We start from the raw sequence: 19859 nt of genomic DNA, 5'->3' as shown, positions 1-19859 counted from the left end.
TACTACCACTGATGACTGGTTTATAAAAGCATTCCCAACCAATTCTGAGCACTAACAGAGCATAAACAAGATAAACAAACAAACAAACAAACACAAACAGTGGAAGACATTCAACTGGCAATATCGTGACCTCTGACTATGAAATTAAACTAAAAGAAAACTGATTATCCCTTGTTATGATAATGAAAGATAAATGCCAAGAGCCGTGCCCTGGTAGGCACAGTAGACTCATAACAAAAAAAAAAGGTATGAGAGAAAAAAGGAATGTAAGAATTCTGTTAAAATGCATGCATGACAGAGACAGATTTTTGAAAGGAAGAGGAAAAGGAGGAGTTAGGGATGTTCAGATTCTGAGCAGAACTGCAATTAGCTTCAGAGATGAGTATGTTCTTCAATAAGAAGTTGCATAGCGAAATGTTAAAGACTATTTGATAGAAAGTAAAAATATGAAAAAAACAATTAAGTGGCTTTTGTTTTCTTGATGATTAGCACACAAATAGGATATCTGTTCATTTATTCAACAAAACATCTTCTTCAGTCATTCTATGGACAAGTTCTGTTTTGGGTCAAAAAGAGACACAAGGATAAACGAAGAGCTTTAAATGAGAGTGAATAAAATTAATAAAAGACTATAATTTAATGGAATCAAATTTATTATTTTCTTTGCATTTCAAGTATTTATTTAAAGCTCTACTTACTTTTCAAAAATATTCACTGCATTATTTCTAAGGTGACCAAAGATTATTCAGAAATTATATAGGTAGTCTTTCGAAATAAGAGTGGTATCATATTCAAAAGACACCCTGATAGAGGGACTATTTTCAAAAACTAATATTATAAATGATGGAGGAGCTACATCAGAAGAACATTAGATCTGGGATTGAGAACTTAGTCCAAGTTCCAACCCCACTGCTTTACCAGGTATGTAATTTGGGGAAACTTGGAATGGTGCCAATCAAAACCAATAGTAAACTTTACAAGTCTCTAAGGTCAGACTTAATCTTTGATTCTTTTTAATTAAACAATTAGGCAAAAGTTTCAGGCTAAACAGCTGAAACTGACACCAACTAAACAGTTATTCTGCTGTCCTTACATTCTATCCTCAAGAGAACAATAAACAACATTCAAATAGTACCAATTTATTTCTATATCTGAACAAATCTATATACCCCCGTTCTTCACTTTTTGAAAGTTAGACACTGAGATTTGCCTTCAATTCAGCCTCTGCTCTGATGCAAAAAGATGTTCAATAACTTTTTATAATAATCTCTCCTACAACAGAAATAATTCTTTGTAATGATAACAAATCTTATTTTTATTGCCTAATTTTGGATATGTTAAAATATCCTTCTCAGTTTCATTTTACTTTTTTCAAATGTCTGAGGTAGGAAAACAAGGCTGCCCAGCCAATGGCAGCCCTGACAATCACCTCAGGTGTTGCTCTTGGCCTTCAGCTCTGGTTGAGGAAAAACGAAACATCCTACAGTGTTCTTCTCAGTTTTTAAGAAGCAATGTAAACAATAAACTGGTATGACTTTGAGACAAATGTTGGTATAGAGAGTTTTCAATCATTGCATGTTTTACCTGTTGCAAAAATATGAAATTTACCTGTCTGAGAAAGGGGCATACAGCAATTATGATACAATTATGATACTGTACAGTATGATGAGCAAATTCACTAATAGGCTTAATTTATTATCAGCATCTTTAGTTCCAAGAGAGAAGGGGATACTTACATAAACTGAGAGTGACAAGAGGGCTTTGGATCTGTAAGTTTTGTATAATTGTTTGTGTTGTGTTGGTCATGTAAGTTAAACTTTCTAAGCTTCAGCTCTTACCTTTATAAGATGGAGTATATAATACATTTGCTCTCACTACTCCACAGAGATTATGTCAAAATAAATAGTCTTCATTTAAGTGAATGGAGTATCCCAAAAAGAAGGGAAATCTAAAGGGGCCATGAGAAGGATAAAAGAGGAGGAAAATTTAGGGAGAAAGAAGAGAATATTAAAATGATAATGAGAAGATTCCAAGATGGTGACAGAGTAGGCGGATGTTCTAACTGCAGTCCCTTGGGACCAAATTGGAGTTATAATTAAATTTAAGAAAAATTAGGGCCCTGGCCAGTTGGCTCAGCAGTAGGGCATTGGCCCAGCATGTGGAATTCCAGGGTTCAATTTCCGGTCAAGGCACATAGGAAAGGTGGCCATCTGCTCCTCCACCCCTCTTCCTTCTCTCTCTCTCTCCCTCCCACAGCAATGGCTCAAATGGTTCAAGCAAGTTGGCCCCAGGTGTTGAGGATGGCTCCATGGCTTCACATCAGGCACTGAAATAGCTTGGTTGCTGAGCAATGGAGCTCTAGCCCCAGATGAGAATAGCATTGCCTTATAGGAGGCATCACCCTGTAAGGGACTTGCCAGGTGGAACCCAGTTGGAGCGCATGTGGAAGTGTGTCTCTCTGCCTTCTTGCCTTGGATCCTGGCTGGTTTGCTCAGTGATAGAGTACCTGCCTAATGTGTGGATGTCCCACATTTGATTCCTGGTCAATGAGAACACAGAAAAAGTGGCCATTGGCTTCTCCACCCCTCTCCATCCCCCTTCTCTCTTTCTTTTTCTTTGTTTCCCACAGCCATGGCTTAATTAGTTTGAGCACATTGATCCTGGGTGCTGAGGATGGCTCCATGAAGCCTCTGTCTCAGGTGCTAAAAATAGCTCAGTTGTGAGCATGGCCTTAGAGGGGCAGAGCATTGGCCCCAGACAAAGTTTGCCAGGTTGATCCCAGTCAGGGTGTATGTGGAGCATCTGTGTCTCTATATCCCTTCCTCTCACTTGGAAAAAGAAGAAAAAATTAAAAATGAAACTGCCTTATGACCCGGCTATCTCACTTCCAGGAATATATCCTAAGAATACCAAAACACTAATTCAAAAGAAGTTATGCACCCCATGTTTATTGTAGTATTGTTTACAATAGCCAAGATCTGAAAACAGCCCAAGTGTCCATCAGTGAACAAGTAGATAAAAAAGCTGTGGTACATTTACACAGTGGAGTATGTGGCCATGAAAATGAAGGAAATCTTATCTTTTGTGATGGCATAGATGGACCTGGAGATTATTATGCTAAATAAAATAAGCCAGGCAGAGAAAGACAAATGTTACCAGATCTCACTTATGTGTGGAATCCAATGAACACAATAAACTGAGGAACAAAGAGAAACAGAGACAGGGAATAGACGGACAGCCATCAGAGGGAAGGGGGGAGAAAGGGATGGGCTCAAAGAAGGTGAAGGGATCAGTCAAATCATACATACATAACACATAGATACGGACAACAGGGTGGCAAGCCCCAGCATGAAAGGGAAGATAGAGAGGTAGGGAGAGGGCGGCAAAGGTGGTGAAATGAGAACAGAAGGAGATGTTGCACAGGGCATAGAGGACACAATATAGGGGGTTGAGGGAGTTATATTGAATATGACACTTGAAACCATGTCAATGCAATAAATTAAAAACTAAAAAAAAATGACAATGAGAGAGGGCAGTCTGTGGGTAGAAGGGAGGAGGAATGGGAGGAAAAGGGGAAGGGATGTAAAACTTGGTTCAGGGTTTAGCCTAACTGACAAAGAAATTCAAGGTTAAGAGCAACAAGAGTGGAAATGAGAGAGTGTAGATATATGTATCTCAGCATTTTTTCTTTTGGTTCAGGAGTTTGATGAGTGTCATCTTCAAGTGAGAATTTCGAAAGAAAGGGCATATTTGAAAAATTGGGGCAAGATAGAGGAAAGCAGTTTTAAAAGTTGTGGTAGAGGATGCAGAAGACAGAAAGGGAAAGAAGGCAAACATTTTTAACTTGTCTATTTTGCCTTCCAGATGGTTGCAGAAGGCAAAGGGGACAGAAGGAAAAGGAGAGAGAACATTTATGCAGCTTCTGGAAGGAGAGAAGAACCCCAGAAGGATCCTTCTAAGGGAATGCTGTTTGAAATGATCTACCTATGAAAGCAGGGGAGCAAATGACCAATAGAAAGAGTGAATATAGATTTAACTTTATGAATCCAAGGCTGTAATTAAAACCTCTGGAAAAGGAATTGATAGGACTTTTAAACTGTAAAGTGGGGTTCCCATAGGGTATTATATTATGAACAAAAAGGAGCCAGAAACTTCCAAGAGAACTATTTGGAATTCCATAACCTGGGAAAGGCTAACCTTCCACAATGGGATCAGAGAAAGAAGACTCTGTGGCCAGACAGATCACTTCTTCAGGTGCTAAAACACATAAAAAATGCCTGATCAGTTGTTGAATTAGAGAATCTAAACTTGAACCAGAATTGAGAAAGGGAGACCGGATGTTTTTGAGAGTTTGATGAAACTAAGAGAAACGCACAAAAATCTCCACACAATTTCAAAGACTTTAGAGGTTGTCTGTGATCAGGTGCCCACATCCCTTTGCCATACACAATACACAACAAATGGGATTCCTTTAAAAAAACAAAAACACTTGATTTCATGGAGGACAAAGGTTAGACTTGAAACAGGCACATACACGATAAACAGCTCAAGAAATAGTAGTTTGCAATTCAAGAAAGCATTTCCCTCTGGTATGCAGCCAGAGATGGTTTCAAGTTTGAGAACTACAACTTAGCTAGCGTTTCTTAAGAGAGAGACCAGGAAACTTTATGGGAATTCAGATATAGCTATGGAAATGGCCACAGGGCAGGAGATTCTAAAAAGGAGGAAAGAATAGGTGCACTAAAGGGTAAGAATTTCAAATGGAATGCATTGCTTCCCTGGGAAACATCAAAATGCAAATGAAAAGAAAAAGAAAAGTGACTGGGCCTAGAACAGGCCCCAGTGAGAATGAACTTTATTGCTAGCAGCAACAAAGGCTGAGGGAGGATAGGATATCTAAGGTAAATGGAAAATGAGTAAATTAATTTTAAAAAGCGAATTCAAAGTCGTTTTGGAAGACAAACTAAGCTTGTTAAAAATAATGGTAAACACACTTAAATTAAAAAGCAATACTACAGATAATAGACTCAAATCAGTTCCTTAGAAGCAGTAGGGCTAGGCAGAAACAATATAGAATTAGCTTATTTTCATGTTTTTGGGTTTCAAGGTGAAAGAAGGTGACAACCATTGGATCTAGTCTTCAAAGTACAGTAGCCCACACTGAGACAGATGTGAAAAGGCTCAATTAAGGTGATTTTCAAAAGCCAAAATGGTAGACACAAAAAGAACACTGTAAAGGAAATGACAAATTTGGAGACAAAAAGTTATTTAAAACAATAACAACACTGGGAAAGTCTTTCACAAAGAGAGATGTCGGAGGCCTAACCTTGAAAAGTAGAAGTTGATGGATTTAAGGATGTGGGCATTGAAAAGAAAAGATTTTTGTTTCAAACCAGGAAGAGGCAGGAGGAAAAAAATAGGACAAAGCAGAAATGTCATGCAAAATATCTTACATAACAAATGGATGACTTAAGCCACTGAACGTTCTGGGAAAGAACAAGCACCTGTCCAAGGGGAAGGCGTGAGGAGGAAGAGACTCAACAACACCTGGTCTCTGAATCAAGTACACTCTTGAAAGCTCTTCAGAGCCAACTAGTTAGAATTTTGGAAGAAACCTTCAGTAAAATAGAGTTATAAAATAGTGTTTGTGAGGCCATTTAGAGAGAGAAAAAAGCAAAAAAGTCCTGGCACAGAGCATAAAATTTATGTGGATATGATTCAGGCAACAATCAACCATGAATGCTAAAACTGGGGAATGAAAGTTTGATAAGAAATAGGATATTTACTGAGTCTCAAATTATCTTGCAAATTACCTACTAATTACAAAAGGGAAAATAGAAACTTAACAGTGGAGAAATCTATAAACATCACTTGACCAAGTGATCACCATCAGTTAACCTCACCAAGTTAGCATTATCAGCAATGGACTAAATCAACAGCATGTGCTTCTGAAACAAAATGTTCTGAAGAGGATACACCTCACATCCAGCCAAAAAATGCAAAACCTGAATCTAATCATGAGAAACATCAGACAAATTGAAATCAAGGACCACTTGTATTGTAATTGCTCAGAACTCTTCAACTTTTCAAAAATATCAAGATCAGGAAAGACAAAGACTCAGGAACTGTGTGGATGAAAGAAAACTAGAGACACGACAACTAAATGTAACGTGATCCTGGAATAAATCCTGGAGCAAAAAAATCATTTTTTTCTGTTGTAATAAAGGCCATTACTGAGACAATTGGCAAAAATTAAAGTATGTCAATTAGTTAATAATTTTGTATCTCACATTAACTTCCCAATTTTGACAATTGTACTACCATAATATAAGAAAATGTTTTTGTTTTAAGGAAATATATACAGAAATAGATAAGGATATGAGGCATCAGTTCTGCAACTTACTCTCAAATGTTTCAGAAATATATACTATACTGTTATTACTATGTATGAGGAAGATTAATAAAACAAATATGGTAAAGCGTTAACATTTGCAGAATCTTAAGTAAAAACTATATAAAGATCCTTTGCATTATTCTTTCATTTATTCTTCTATGTCTAAAATTATTTCAAAATTAACAAATAAAAATTTTTCCTGAAAGAACAAACTAATATAATCCATAAACTTTGATTGGATCCCAGTTTGAGAAAAAAAAACAGCTAGGAACTAAGGCATTTGGGGAAAATCTGAATGTAGACCAAATGTTATGTGAAATTACAACACAATCGTAGGTTTACTCAAGTTCGACAATGACAGTGTGCTTCTGAAGAAGACTGTCCTTAGGCTTAGGAGGTGAGTGCTGAAGTAATGAAAGGTAAGTGGTATGCATGTGGAAGACTCCATCATTTCTCACTAAATACCGTGAGCTAGGTGCTCACCAGTCTGCACTGCTCTGCCAGGCACAGCATTTCTCTGCCAGTGACAATCTTAATCTTTAATGTGCAAAAACTCCCATTGGATGAAAACTCTGTTAGATGGGTTTTGAAGCAGAATTTCTGGGTTCCAATGAGTCCCAAAATTTGGTGTAACTGCCATTCAGCATTTCCTTATAATTCTTTCTCCCTCATGGATTCAGACCTGTGTTTCTAACAGCTAATACATTATGAGCTCTTTAAAAAGTTACTTGCTTTATTAGCTCTGGTTTTTTATTTGCAAGGAGTGGGCATCGAATGCATTCTCCACCCCCACTTCTCTCCCTCACAAGAGGTTTCCCAGCTGCTCTGCAAGTAGATTTTTTTGGACCACCCCCACAGTAACCACATAGACATACCCAGAAATGGACACAGCCTGAGTGATTCCTTAAGAACTTTTATAGGCTCCTCTCCCCCTTTCCCACCACCAGCAGTCAATTTCCGCTAGCTCTGACCCTGCACATTTGTCCCCATAATCAAAAGCCCAGCAGTGTCCCTGTCCATTATCGAGTTGAAATTCTGAGAGTTACACATAAGAAATAGGCAGACCAGCCAGCAAGAAGGATGTACTACAAACTAAAAACAAGTGTTAAACAGATAAAACTGGGGAAGTAATGATTTTTGAATATATGTATAAGGTATGCAGGTTTTTAGAAATTCTCCTATTGGCAAGAAGAGGCACAGAGGAAAATATTATGAATATGTATAATCATAAATATCATTTACAATGAGCCTGTAAAGATTTAATGACAGCTAAATCCTGTTTATGGTTAGATCAGAATTTTAATAGTGTTTTCTAGGCAGTTATTTCTGTTGATATGCCAAATAGAGCTTTTGACTATTGGAACATAAAATGTGAGGGCTTATTCTCATATACATAGGCTATAAGTTAGCTCCTGTTGTATTCTGAACAGGAGGCCGTTGATTCATTATTTCGCCAGAAGAATCATCTCCCGCAGTAACTCCACTGAAGGTAATGAGGACCTCATGCCTCACTTAGAACACTGGGACTAAGACAAATGATTATATAATTTAACCCAGCACTTAAATTACGTGTGGTCTACAGTTGAATGAACTGACCTGCACTTGAGAGATCTGTATTTTCTAAACTAGAAGTAAACTTTTCTCTAGAATAATTTTGGGTTTAACTGGAGTAAATTCTGGATGACTGGTTACAAACCGATGAGGGGTTGTTAATCCTTCCTGACATCACCTGGATTGTTTTTTTGTTTTATTTAGTTTTGTTTTAGTATTAGAAAGAGAGACAGACAGGAAGGGAGAGAGACAAGAAGTATCAGCTCATAGTTATGGCAATTCAGTTGTTCATCGATTGCTTTCTCATGTGTTTTGACTGAGAGGCTTTAGCTAAGCCAGTGACCCCTTATTCAAGTCAACGATCTTGGGATCAAGCCAGTGACCTTGGGCTTCAAGCCAGAGACCATAGGGTCATGTCTGTGATCCCACACTCAAGCTGGTGAACCCATGATGGATGAGCCTACACTCAAACCAGCAACCTCCAGGTCTTGAACTTGGGTCCTTGGTGTCCTAGGTCAATGCTCTATCCACTGCACCACCACCTGGTCAGGCTCACCTGGATTTTTTAATGCAACTAAACTCAAATCTTTGTTGTTTCATTCTGGTTAAAAGTAGTTCTTGAAAACTGCAGATACAAATTAAGGCAAACAAATCATGCTATTTCATATCGACATTTCTCTGAAGTTGAGTATAAGTCTCAATCATCAGTGTTTAATTCAAAGACATATTTTAAATCATCATCTTCTTCAAAAAGTTTGGCTTGACTGTTACATTTTTCCTCTGATCTTACTCATCCTTTTAAGAGATTAGTCACATACAGTGTAACAGTAGGAGATATGCGATAAAAGTATAACTTTATTTAGCAAGTGGATAAATTTTATTTGCTTTTATTTACCCTAAATAAACAGATATCTATATAACAAGATTATATCTTAACTCAGGAGATCATATATAATGTATTTATATATACTAACACTATGTCTGATTCATAAGTACTCAATGAAAATTAGCTTTTATTATGTGCTGAACTAGGAGAATCTTCTTTGTAGTTATTAGAAAAACATATTATCAATAATATTAATTTATTATATATTAAAGGGCAAATCATTTGATCTCTTGGACATATATTTTACATGGTTGACAGTTATGAATTAGCTGTAAAAGTCATTACCTTTAAGTTGGTGTCCTTATCATTAAGATGGAGATAATACTTATATCATAATTTGGTTGTGAAGAAAAGTGAAGATTTTACAAACAGACACTCAAGTGTTAGTTCTCTCCTCAAGCCATATGTCCTCCACAGCTATGCATGAGTAGCATTTAATCCTATTCACAAAATAGATTTTAACTTATGAATGAGGCATAGTCAAATAGTAACACCTGAGTTCTCAACAGTGCAGGTTCTTAACAGTCTACCTGTCAATGTTCCGAGGCAATCAAAAGAATTAAAATAATGTCTTTGTACATCGCTTCACATTCCTGAACTCCTTTAAGGTCTACCATGACATTTAAGTGAGTTGATCTTGTGAACTACAATGTGTTAGTTTTTAAGCTACCATTGTCTTTTGCACATTTTATATTCAAACCATGTGGATTCCTTTTTAATCAATAACTGAAAAATCAGGTATTTATCAGAGATGTCACCTACAGAATGAACAATTTTCAGCATTTGACAAAACTATCTTCAAACATCTGATATTTTTTTTAGAGAAGCTAACAATGATCTATTTCTTTATATTTTAAAATTCCTCTATATTATATCCTGTTCATCCATATAAGATAAATTTCCTCCTGTATGATCACTTCTTGCTGAGAGCTGGTAGGATATTATGGAATGGGCTCAATTCTTTATACTCCCATTACAACACTTTAAGCATGTCTTTTCTCCTCTACTAGTTTGCAATTTTCTTTAGGAAATATAGCATAGTAGAGGAATATCACAGTTATCTTTATATCTGTGATACTGCTTTACTCATAAGAGTGCCCTCACTATAAGCCCACATAGAACAATGTATATAAAATTTGGATTTATCTATCACTGGAAGCAAAAATACCTGGCATATCTGCTTAAAATGTGGACTTTTTTATTCTATCAAGAGTTTCTGAATTATAATTGCCAGTATGGGATCTGCAGACATTTTCACAAGCTCTATAGATGATTTCCATAGACAGTAAAGTTTGGAACTCTGTAACAGAAGAAGGGCTACATGTTAGGAACTTCTGCTGGCCTTTCTGATGACCCAGAAGCTTTACGGTTATCAGAAGAACAGTCTGTTGGTGTGTTGTTTTTCCCTCAATGATCAAAAGCACTTATATTCTCTTATGCAATAAATCTTAGAGGACAGAAAATTAAATTAAAAGAGATAGGTTTTCTTTTTCTCCTCCCCCCTTTTTATTTTACTTTTCATATTGAATAAAAATATAAGTAGGTGGAATGGTATAATGGGTCCCTAGGTATCTTTCCATCATCCTGCTTTAACAATTACCAATTTGTAGCCAGTCTTTTTTTTTTTTTATCTATCACTCCACCTATTTCTCCCTACTATAAACAGGGGTTTTGTTTTTGTTTAATTTTAAGTTTAATTTAATGGGGTGACATTGGTTAATAAGATCATATGGGTTACAGGTATATATCTCTATGATACATGATCTTCACATTGCATTGAGTGCCCATCACCCAAAGTAAAACCATCCTTTGTCACCATATACTTGGTCCCTTTTACCCCCAATACCTCCCATCCCATTTTCTCTGGTAACTACCATAGTATTGTCTTATGTCTATGAGTTTCATTTTTATATCCCACATATGATTAAAATCATATAGTTCTTAGCTTTTTCTGTCTGCTTTATTTTGCTTAGCATTATATTCTCAAGGTCCATCCAAATATTGCAAATGGCAGTAATTCAATCGGGTTTTTGTTTTTTATCATTGTCCTCAAAACATGAAAACATAAGCCAAGATATTGGATAGCACAGATGTGTAAGATAATCTACTGAAGTTTAATTTTGAGGATAAGCACAGCAATTGATTTATAACCTGAAAACTCATTAAAACTATAAATTTGCAATTTGATAAAAGTTTAGTTCTACTCCCGTGCAGTACAATGTGGTTGTTAGGACTAAGCAAGATACTTGTGACATCACAGAGTACAAGTGCTAACCCAGAGTAAGAGTTCTGGGACTGCCTGTGTTAGATAATATAGTGGTTTTAAAAATACATTCGCTCACAACTTTTTTTGACACTCCTCTCCCCCTAAAGGTGGAGTTTATTCCCCTCCCCTTAAGTGTGGGCTAGACTCAGTGTCTTACTTCTTTCTAGTTTAATAAAATACAGAAGAAATGACGGGATGACACTCCCAGTGTTCTGTTATAAAATGAGTGTGGTTTCTGCCTTGGATGTATGCACAGTGGGTGCACGTCCTTTCTCTTATCACACATTTTGGAGGAAGACAGCTCTCGTGTCAGAAAGTAACCCAGCAGAGAAGGAAGCCAGTTCTCATGCCTTAATACTAATCAGGCAGCTTGTAGAGAGGCCCCACTGGCAAGCAATAAAGGCTTGCCAGCAACCATGTGAGTAAATTAGGAAGTGGATTCTCCAGCCTCAATTGAGCCGTAAGATAACTGGCCCTCAGCTTGACTGCAACCACATGCTAAAAGCTGTTTACATTACCTACGACAGCAAAACTTTGGAAACAACCTAAATTGTTCATCCATAAGATGCTGATTGGATTATCTAAGATGCAGAATGGAATGTAAGTACTTCTGAGAAAGAATGAAGGTTATCTTTATGAACTTCTATTAAGATGATTCCTAGAATATATGATTAAGTGGGAAAAAAAGTGCCATAGAATGTATAATATATTATTGAACATATGCTCCTTTTGTATAAGAAAGAAGGAGAAGTGTATACAGTAGTACCTTGAAATACAAGCACTTTAAATCATAAGCAATTTGAGAGATGAGCAGTCACTCATGGGATTTTTTTGCTTTAAGTCACGAGCATATATTTGAATCACGAGCTTCCACCACCCACTAGGTTTGACACACGAGCAAATTGAGTCACCAGCTCGGCCATGAAACAAATTAAACTCGTGTGTCAAGGTACCACTGTATGTATTTGCTTATATTTATTAAAAGAAACAAGGAAACAGAAATATAAACCTGAAACTAATAAATATAAATGAAATTGAAACATTTTGAGTTTTATATAATTTTGACTTTGACCACATAAATATTTTACATATTCAAAACATAAAATTAAATCAAAGTAGTTGAAAAATAAAACCCTTTAGTGGAATAAAAACAGCACAATGAACTGTATATCAAATTGATTGATAGCACAAACAATAAAAAACAATTTAAGATAATTTTGATAAATTCTAAGAACAAAAAATTACTAAGAAAATTTGATTCTCTTAGTAATTTTATTTATTGAAAATTTTTGTTGTGATTCTGGACCTATTCTATATGTAAAGCAAATGAGCAAGTATATATTAATATGTATAAATTTAAATATTTAAAATTTTTAACGTGTTAAAAATTGGTTTTGAGACTCAGAGATTGTACTGTGGATGAATGTGGATACCACTGATGACTGGAGTAAGATGAGGGAGAACTCTGTGTGCCACATTTGAACTGGAGGTATCAGTATGATCTGAATTATTCTTTTAAAAAAATAAATCTTAGGTCTATTCTTTGAAATACCTAGAAGTAATGACACTCTAGAAGAAATTAGAAGCCCCAACACCAAGATATTGGCTTCTAAATAATATTTCCTACTAAAAGGAGTCAGTTCCTTTGGAGAAATGGTTGATCCTAGGTCTAGGGCAGAAAAAATACATGGTGAGATCTGGACATCTTTTGCCAGAAAACAAGGACATGCCTAATAGTAATGGCATCATTTCTAAAGGATCCAGTAGGGGTTGTCACTGGAGAAATCTGAGTCTGCCAAATATAACAATGGTAATAAATTATAGCATACTTAATGTAAAAAGTCTTGATTTAGAGTGAAAACTCAGAAGTGCATTAAGCTGGAGGGAAGGAGAGAAGGAGAGAGAAAGAGCAGAGACTGTGAGAGAGACAGAGAGAAATCGTGTGTATATATACATGTGTGTGGGAGGAGGAAGAAGGAAAAGGAGGAAGAAAAAAATTCTTCTTTACAGAATAAGAGAATAATGACAATTAAACCAGCCAAGGACTGTCACCAGATACTAAAACCAGGTTCTTAAGAATAGAAATTTGCATTGTCTTCTTCTTGCAGATTATGTCTTACTTATAGAGTACCATTCCACAGATAACATACTAATTACAAAAGAGAAGAATAATCCTTTACAACGGTGGAGTAGTCACCACCTTGATAACATAATCAAACTTTTATCACCAGTAGTAGACAATCTGCCATCTTGTGCTCTTTGATGTGATACAATAAGAAGTGATTGTCATCTATGTGAAAAATGTTTGCCCTGGTGGTTCACAAAGTGTGGCCCCTAGAGCAGTGGCATCATGTCACTTGGGAACTTCTTAGAAATGCAAATGACTGGGCTCCAATACAGAACTGTTGAATCAGGAACTCTGGGGGTAGGTCAGGCAATCTATATTTAATAAGCCTTCCAAACGATTCTGAAGCATGAAAAAGTTTAAAGAGTTTTAATCTGAATCTAATGAGAAAACAGTGAGACAAATTCAGATCATCAGATTTTTCAACTGGCTTGAACTCTTCAAAAACATCAAGATCACAAATTACACAAAAGTAGAGACTGGGAGAGGTTGTCAGAGGAATGTTTTTGATTAAAGCTAAAGAGATATAACAACCTAATTCAATGAGTGAATTTTAATTGGATCCTGAATTTAAAATTAATTAAAGAAAACTGTCATGGTGTCTGCAACTTATCAACTTACTTTAAATGATTCAGGAAAAATAAAAACAAGCAAAAATAAATAAACATAAAATGTACATTTTTTTTCTGCATATTGAAAGAAAATAAATCTGAAACAATGGGACAATTGATGTATATAAGTGTCATTGAGCTGTTTCAGCTTTTCTGTAAATTTGAACATTTTCTCAATAAGATGGACAAAGATCAAGACAAAAATACATCTAGAAACCAAAAGAAAGGTATTTAATAAAAAAGAAACACAAAGAAGTCAGAACACAAAACAATTCCTAGATTGATTTTTGCATAATGAAAAGTTAAAGTATTTTGAAGCAACTAAATGCCTGACGATTGAAATGACAGTACTGAGATAACTAGGCTAGTCACTTACTGAGCTCTGACAGCTTCCCCTCTGCATTTTATAGCCACCCACATGTGGACTATATTAAAAACTGCTGCACTTCAAATTTTTCCCTTTACTACAGAGGAAATGCAGAGAGAGTTAATAACATCATCAACCATAAGCTTTTAAGGTTCAGCATCCTAATAAAACTGATGAATCTTGACTTGCAGCCTCAGCAGTTAAATTACTGCTATGAAAATCACTGCCATTGGCCAAGTCACATGAAAAAATAATTATACGTGTTTACTGTTAACCATCAGTCAAGTCCAAGAGCTATGAAATGAAATATGAAATGCAATTAAATGTGAATGCATAGTCTGAGGGAGAGTACCTGCCCCAATCACTCACACACACACACACACACACACACACTCACCAGAAATGAGTATAATACTTTTCTTTGAATATTTTCCCTAGTAATTTTTTAAAAATCTATTGAAAAATACAGAACAGTAAGTCCAAAATGACATCCCTAAAAGAAGGGGTCTAATCAGCTGCAAACAAATCAATAAAGAAAATGCTACGTTAATGGAAGTATTAAACCTTTCATTTTATAATCATCTGTTCTTTGAGCAACTGTACTATCCATAGCAAGATGCTCTCCTCATATTTAAAGAGCACGATTTATGGCTGACTTTTTTTACAGCTTTTATGAGAAGGCATTTTTTAGCTCTCCCATATGTGTTGCTAACATCTGCACTGATGAAGGAATTGTAAAGCGCAAAAAATCACAAAGGATTACCGCTATCAGATTTTTAAAGAGAAGAAATACATTATAATTTGATGTACTGATAGTTTTAAAAATACTTTCCAATGTAAACTTCAAAAGATCATAATAAATATTTACTTTCAATGCAGCACATATGGAGAGTTCAAAATTAGTGGCCACTAGAAAACTAAATCCACTGATAAAGGAATGTAACCATTTATTACATCCACAGGCCCAATTTTAAGCTGTGATTATATGTAAATCTAGTGTCTCTACAATTGATAACTGTGGGATTAACTGGATATTTCTGAAACCTTAAAATAGAGTAAACCGTCAATAGTGAGAAGACTTAATCAGTTAATGGAGAGCAGTTGCAGCTGCAAATGAATCACCATTCTTGAAAAATTGAAATTTTAATCTTGAATCTCTATTACTATAAGCACTATTTTGAAGCCTTTTATTATTAAGTCTCTTACCCGGTTTTTAGTTGCCAGCTGTGTAACCATTAAACTTGGGGAAAATAGCAAATTCCAATTGATAAGCAGCTTATAATTGAGGGCTCCTGAGTGATGGTTGTTGAGTGAAACAGAGCTCTGGAGAGGAATCAGTGTTCTATCAGATAAACCAGTATTTGAATAACTCCACCACTTACAATCTGTGAAACCTAATGAAAATTATACCAGCTTTCCATGCCTTTGTTTCTCTATTTGTAAAATGGGTTTATTAATAATTTTCTAGCACATAGGTATGTTGTGATGGTTCCAAGAGAAAATGTATGTGGAGTATTTGCCAGAATATCTAAGTCAGTGCTTAGTAAATATATCGATAGCTAGGATTATTGCTGCTATTTTTACTTAGCATTACTGGTTGATATAATCTTACTGGTTTTTACTAGCATTTCCCCACTAGTAGCTTTTGAATTATAGGTGATACAGGTGGTTCTGGTGTTGTGGTTGTAGCAGCTGTGTGTGTGTGAGGGGGAGTTAAAAGATGACAGCCTTGTAATTGTATCTTTAGGTGAAGGCCTGATGCCATAATCACCCTTGCTTTTCCAGTATTCTACCCTATCTGGGAACGTCCACTTGAGACACTGTTTGTATAGAAGGGGAACTATGCAACAATGTAAAGAAACATGGTGTCCAATAATGTCAAATATTCCCATTCCCAGTTTAATCACTAAATATAACTGCTGATGTACTGATTTACTATCACTCTCCTTCATCCTTCCTCAAAGACACTACACATTTCCCTCTGGGTCCTAGGACACAATCGTTTTAGAATGACTGCTTCTCCTTTGGCAAGACCCTTTTTCTGTTCTTGTTCTCTGGCTCTTAAATCCCGTGGAAGATTGCTCCTGTGGAGTTCTCCTCCTGCATTCCTGAACTGAATTGCTCTGTGACTCATAGCTGGCCCCCAGCGAAGGGATACTGAACTAATGCGGTACTTTGAAGTTCAATGTCATGACACTGATGAGAGCCTAGATGATCTCATCACTTCCTTCTCTCTTTGTATGCTTATGATTTTGTGATATGCTGGTCTTTGACATTAGCAAACAAAGACAGGTGATGGTTGCCTGTTATCCTAAATGAGGGACTCAACTGCATTTTGCCAGTGAGCTACGTGAGAAAGTTAACCTCATCTAGCTTGTTCCTTACTGCATTCCCAACACCTAGCACAGTGGCTGGTGTGGATGAACATTGGGAAAGTATTAGTTGAATGATGGAATGAATGGCAGGAAGAAAGAGAGAACATGAGAGAAGAAGGAAAGAGATCAGTTCTAGTCTAATTTCTGAACTCAGAATAAAATGTTCAATTACCTTCATTTAAATGCCAGAATGTGGTTAAGTTGAATATTTAAGAATAGTTTAGGTTAAAAAAAATGAAGGACTGGGGACAATTCAAAAATATATGCAAAAAAGGGAGGGAAGCTTAAATACCTATAAGGAAGGATATATTCACAGCTTTGATTATTAAATACTAAAATAAGATACCAATTGGTCATATAAACTTACTTTCTCAAATACCTTTGATAAGAGTGATATCCATCTGCCTGGAATAATTTATGGCTGTTTCTGCCAAAATGGCTTCTCAAACTCCATTCCAATGCTGATAAATTTTTTTACCGTCTCTTTCCTAATTATATCTAAATGGTCATTTTAAGTCATCACTGCGGATATTTCATTTTCCCCTTGATTTGAGAGAGTGAGAGAAAGGGAGAGAGAGAGAAAGCACAAACTTTTTTTTTCACTGAGTTGTTCCATTTTAACTCTGTACTCATTGATTGTATCTCAAATGTGCCTTGACCAAGGGTTGAACCCATGACCTCTGGTGTGCCAGGTTGATGCTTTATCCATTGAGCCACCTTGCCAGGGCTCATCCCCTAGGATATTAACATTTGGAGTTCATGTGCCTACCAAGGCTTTTAATAGAACATTTAGAGAATAATTTAAAATTGCAAGTCCCACCATTTCACATTTCATAAAAGTACGTCAAATTTATGTCAGACTTTTAGATAGAGGACTATATTTCCCCCAATAGAATAGCATGGCATATATATAAATGGAATGCACATTTGGGATAATATGCACTGTATAGTATAACAGGAGAAGACTCAACATTTAAAAAATTAAAACAAAACCAAAAGTATTGGGGCAGATAATTCTAATTATTCTGATATAAACTTGCAAAAAAATAGCATAGAAAAAAATATTTTTTAAAAACCTTTTAAATATTTTCAATTATTCAAAATAGCAAGAAATTATTTAAGTGTCAATTAAAATTTCCACTGACTCATATTATAGGTAGCTTCAAAATAAATCTTTCACCAAACTTCTCCTATCCCTAAAATGCTTCATTCAGTAGTGATCAATTTATAGCAATATCTCTATTACTAAAGAGACTATACAGGGGTCCTTGGGTTACGTGGTCTCGACATACAATGTTTTGAGTGCAACACTCACTCCCATAAAAACTTAAAGAAATTGAGACGTGAGTATTTCAGCTTATACCGTTAGTGTTGTGCTTACGGACTACATGGGTGAACTAGTTTGGTTGTGCGTGCAGATGAATATGCAGTAACACATACAGTACAGTATATTTATGTCCTTTTCCTTTCTCTGTGGCTTTGTTGTGTTTCTGTATTCTAGATTATGATTTTATAACTGTATTAGGGTAGCGATTTAGGCGAGGTTGTATTTCATCTTACACCAAAATTCGGGTTACATCGCTGTCATAGGAATGGAACTGGATCGTAACACAAGGACCCCCTATATTTGTATCACCAGAGATGAAAATAAACAACATATAAGCAAGTTAATATTTATTAAAGGCACGTGACCAGGCGGTGGTTCAGTGGATAGAGCATTGGACTGGGATGCAGAGGACCCAGGTTCGAGACCCCAAGGTTTCCAGCTTGAGTGCAGGCTCATCTCGTTTGAGCAAAGCTCACCAGCTGGGACCAAAAGACACTGGCTCAAGCAAGGGGTTACTCGGTCTGCTGTAGCCCCATGGTCAAGGCACCTATGAGAAAGCAATCAATGAACAACTAAGGTGTTGCAACGAAAAACTAATGATTGATACTTCTTATCTCTATTCATTCCTGTCTGTCTGTCCCTATCTATCCTTCTCTCTGACACTCTCTCTCTCTCTGTAAAAAAAAAAAAAAAGAATCAATCAATGAATGCATAAATAAGTGGGACAGCTAATCAACGTTTCTCTTCTCTCTCTTTCTCCCTCTCTCCTTCTTTCCCTCTCTCCCTTCTTTCTCTCTCTAAAATAAAAATCAATAAATAATTTTAAAAATATTTATTAAAGGCTTACTATGTAACAAGCAGTATATTAATTATTACCTTACATATATACTGCTCACAAAAATTAGGAGATATTTTATCACTTCATATTCATTTTCAAATACAGCTAGTACTCGACTTACGACCACAATTGGTTCCGACAGACCAGTCGTAACGTGATTTGATCGTAAGTTGAGTAGGCTATATGTACAGTACTGTGAAATGATGTTATAAAAATCTTTAGGTCATATTTTATCAAAATTTTCTTTCATTATTGTTATATATCATAATTTTCTTTGTTCATTTTATGCCATTTGTATCATCTCTAAACCATATTGTTTCTCATTTTTACATTCGTCAAGTTTAAGTAAAACACTGCATTACCAGTACAACTGGTTTAATATTTGCAAAGACAATTTCCTCTTGGTAGACATCTTGGGAGGGGTTTGATGAAAAATATCCAAGACACAAAACACAAATTGCTGTATCGAGTCTGGGATAACAATTGAAATGGTGCATGTGGAGATGGTAGTGCTGCCGGAAGCTGGTCCGCACTGTTGTATGCCCAGCTGGGCAACGCTTGTGCTGCCAGACGTGGAGCAGTCGTGGCTAGCGATTGTGGTAATCGTAAAGTCGAATGGTCGTAAATTGCATAGGTCGTAAGTCGATCAATATTTGTATCCTCTAATTTTTGTGAGTAGTTATAGTTAAAACTTTGGTCTACATAAAAAGACTATATGAGACATGTACAATTCCTATGCCCACTTTATAGATAAAAACTTAAATTTTGCATGGAAACATAAGAATATGGGTTAGAGTGAGGGAGAAACTGATTATAAAATGGGGAACCAGTGGGCATTCTCTCCCTCTCTCTCTACCAAACAGGTTCCTGGCCTTCCATGGCTGCATGAGACACTCAGGCCTTCATTTCTCAGAAGTATTTCTCAGTGATGCACAGGCCACAGTGATTGCAGCAGCTTTGTCTATTCTTTAGTGACCAAAATGTGGGGTATGAAAGAGAGGAGTCAAGGATAATGTCAGGGTTTCGACTTGAGTAACTAGAGTCAGATTTGTCATTTTCGAAAGTGGAGAAGACTGTGGGAGGAATATATTTGTAAAGGGAGAAATCAGAAGTTCATCT

At 36.1% G+C, this 19859-nt stretch overlaps 1 protein-coding gene and 1 non-coding gene across 2 annotated transcripts in view; both read right to left on the bottom strand.

The window, feature by feature from the left end:
- The window catches only part of RNLS (renalase, FAD dependent amine oxidase), a 327801-nt gene that overhangs the window by 222046 nt on the left and 85896 nt on the right, over positions 1-19859 (bottom strand). The gene's annotated exons all lie outside the window — the stretch shown is intronic.
- LOC136313826 (small Cajal body-specific RNA 20) lies at positions 1374-1472 on the bottom strand. Its single transcript, XR_010727253.1, has one exon. It is a non-coding gene; the product is annotated as a small Cajal body-specific RNA 20 (non-coding RNA).

The sequence above is a fragment of the Saccopteryx bilineata genome, chromosome 9 (assembly GCF_036850765.1).
Source record: "Saccopteryx bilineata isolate mSacBil1 chromosome 9, mSacBil1_pri_phased_curated, whole genome shotgun sequence".
Taxonomy (NCBI): Eukaryota; Metazoa; Chordata; class Mammalia; order Chiroptera; family Emballonuridae; genus Saccopteryx; species Saccopteryx bilineata.
This window is presented reverse-complemented; position numbering and strand designations above follow the sequence as displayed.